Source organism: Schistocerca americana, chromosome 9, assembly GCF_021461395.2.
Source record: "Schistocerca americana isolate TAMUIC-IGC-003095 chromosome 9, iqSchAmer2.1, whole genome shotgun sequence".
Classification (NCBI taxonomy): Eukaryota; Metazoa; Arthropoda; class Insecta; order Orthoptera; family Acrididae; genus Schistocerca; species Schistocerca americana.
Genome location: NC_060127.1, coordinates 74,470,561 through 74,473,926, shown reverse-complemented (window position 1 = coordinate 74,473,926; position 3,366 = coordinate 74,470,561). Strand labels below are relative to the sequence as shown.

Here is a 3,366-nt window from a genome sequence, read left to right as displayed (position 1 = left end):
CGTCGAAGCACAATACCATGGCTTGCACGTTCACCGGATCTGACGTCCCCGGATTTCTTTCTGTGGGGAAAGTTGAAGGATATTTGCCATCGTGATCCACCGACAACGCCTGATAACATGCGTCAGCGCATTGTCAATGCATGTGCGAACATTACGGAAGGCGAACTACCCGCTGTTGAGAGGAATTTCGTTACACCTATTGCCAAATGCATTGAGACTGACGGACATCATTTAGAGCATTTTTTGCATTAATGTGGTTTTTACAGGTAATCGCGCTGTAACAGCATGCGTTCTCAGAAATGATAAGTTCACAAAGGTATATGCATCACATTTGAACAACCGAAATAAAATGTTCGAACGTACCTACGTTCTGTATTTTCATTTAAAAAACCTACCTGTTACCAACTTTTCGTCTAAAATTGTGAGCCATATGTTTGTGACTATTACAGCGCCATCTATCACAAAGGGAAAAAAGTGGTCCATCTAAACATTCATATTTTTTTACGTACTACACGAATATGTAATAAAAATGGGGCTTCCTATTTAAAAAAACGCAGTTGACCTATGGCAGTGCCATCTAGTTGGCGAACCATAGCGCCATCTGGTTTCCCCCTTCAAGCTAGACAAGTTTCGTTATTTGTAGTTTTTTCGTTTGACGCTTGTTTCGGGAGATATTTCGCCCGGTCACGATCAATGGACCACTCTGTATATATATGAGAGAGAGAACAACAGCGGTCTTCTCGCACTCTCCTGGGGCACTCCTGACTGTAGTCTTGTCTGCGATGAACACTCGCTGTCGAGGACAACATTCTGGGTTCTATTACTTAAGAAATCCTCTAGCCACTCACGTACCTGTGAACGTATTCCGTATGCACGTAGCTTCGTTGAAAGCCTGCAATGGGACACCGAGGCCAGTGCTTTCCGGATATCTAGAAATACGGAATCTGCCTGTTGCCCTTCATCCATAGTTCGCAGTAGATCGTGTGAGAACAGGGTAAACTGACTTTCGCACGAGCGGTGCTTTCGAAAGCCATGCTGATTCGTGAAGCTTTTCAGCCTTAAAAAAGTTTAATATGTTCGAACTGAGAATACGTTGATGCATTTTGCAGAAAACCGAAGTTAGGAATATCGTTGTATAATTTTGCGACTCTGTTATTTTACCCTACTTATGTAGTGGAGTCACCTGCGCTTTTTCCAGTCACTTGGCATCTTTTGCTGCGCGGGAGACTGACTCTAGTCCCGGGAATCCCCTACATGCCAGAAGAGCGAATGCAGTGCACTTTGATGTAGCCCCAGCCGCGTACCCCTAAGTAGATGGGGTTGGACAAAAATATGCAAACAGAGCCAAAATCGTATGCTCGAAGATATACTCATATGCTAGCCAAGCCCCAGGTCGCACTGTTGTGCTTAACCACGAACAGCACCTGTGCAATGTCCTCAATGAGAGAAGAGAAGGATGCGAATTCTCAGATATACTCGCGTAATCGCCAGGTAGCCCGCAAATTTTCTGTGGAACGGCGTTACAGCACCATGCACGAAGTATTTAAAGATTTACTTGACGACGAAAGAGCAGAAAAAATGGCACTGAGCACTATGCGACTTAACTTCTGAGGGCATCAGTCGCCTAGAACTTAGAACTAATTAAACCTAACTAACCTAAGGACATCACACACATCCATGCCCGAGGCAGGATTCGAACCTGCTACCGTAGCGGTCGCTCGGTTCCAGACTGTAGCGCCTAGAACCGCACGGCCACTCCGGCCGGCTCTAAAGAGCAGAAAATTACAACAATCGACAGACGAGATTCATTGTTGCGTACATCAAGAAGAACGTCGTGGTATATTTGCGGGAATAAAGGAAGTGCCGAAATAGCAAATTTTGCTAATAGCAAATTTTATGAAGTCTCAGGCATTATTGCACTTCTCAGTTGCAACGGTTTTCAATGGAATTGGTTACGTTAGGTTAGTGTTGTTTTAACGTCCCGTCGACAACGAGGTCATTAGAGACGGAGCGCAAGCTCGGGTTAGTGAAGGATGGGGAAGGAAAATCGGCCGTGCCCTTTCAAAGGAACCATCCCGGCATTTGCCTGAAACGATTTAGGGAAATCACGGAAAACCTAAATCAGGATGGCTGGAGACGGGATTGAACCGTCGTCCTCCCGAATGCGAGTCCAGTGTGCTAACCACTGCACCACCTCGCTCGGTCAATGGAATTGAATGAAAGGTGTGGAGACTTTAAACAGTACGGCAAAGTGCATTGGTTAAGTCAAAGACCATGCCTGGAACGATTTTTTGACTTCAAACCCGCTTTGTTGGATTTATAAAGGAAAAAGGAAAGCAGGAACAAAAGTTAAAACGTCTGTAATGGATCGCAGGCCTCGCTTTTTAAGTGGCACCCTGCCCACACTAATACACTGCAATGCGGCAAACAATTTATCTCCGATCTGATGGGAATGCATATAACAAGAAAATCGCACTGTGGAAGGAAAAAATTCCTACAAAAAACCTGGTACATTTCACTAAGCTCACTGTCGACAATGGAAACTCGTGTTTTGAAGAAGTCATTGAGCCGGCCGCTCTGGCCGAGCGGTTCTAGGCGCTTCAGTCTGGAACCGCGCGACCACTACAGTCGCAGGTTCGAATCCTGCCTCGGGCATGGATGTGTGTGATGTCCTTAGGTAACTTAGGTTTAAGTAGGTCAAAGTCCTAGGGGACTGATGACCTCAGATGTGAAGTCCCATAGTGCTCAGAGGCATTTGAGCGATTTTGAAGAAGTCATTGTAACCTTGAAAGAATTAAAAGGATAGTTTTGTAAACGTTTCGAAGACATTGCCAATCTTACCTCTGTTTCTGAGCCTGTTCGGCGTTTCAATTGAAAGCGCCCCTGTGCATGTGGAGATGGGACAGGCTGGTCCCAGTTTAAAAGAGAAATTTTTATGCGTTAAAGCTGTCCAGGAGATCTACTTTTTTTTTTTTTTGGGGCGGGGGGGGGGGGGGGGGCGGGGGCGGAAGGGATTTCACGTCTCCATAATTACTTCGCACATGTGATAAAATATTACGATCAACACATGTGTGTGAAAGCCTTTTCTAGATTATAAAACCAGGTGACCGATAATCAAGTGGCAAACTGAGTGTGAAGATCCGTGAATGGTCTGTGTCTTTCCACATGCCGACAGTTTGTACCATACGAAAACTACATTATGTCTTCAGTGCAACAAATATAATTATATAATGCTGAAAATTTGTTTTGTTTGTGATCTACATTGTTGGGAAACATGAAATTCAAAGGCAAATCGTTATGCAGTGCGTCTGCAGTGCCATTTAAATGCGGCGCTCCCACAGTTGCGCCCTCTTCCCTTCCGTAATG

General features: G+C 45.0%; 1 non-coding gene across 1 annotated transcript; it reads right to left on the bottom strand.

Moving 5' to 3' along the window:
* Window positions 1-2,127: 2,127 nt before the first annotated feature.
* On the bottom strand, window positions 2,128-2,200 carry Trnaa-cgc. Its single transcript has one exon. It is a non-coding gene; the product is annotated as a tRNA-Ala (tRNA).
* Window positions 2,201-3,366: the final 1,166 nt, after the last annotated feature.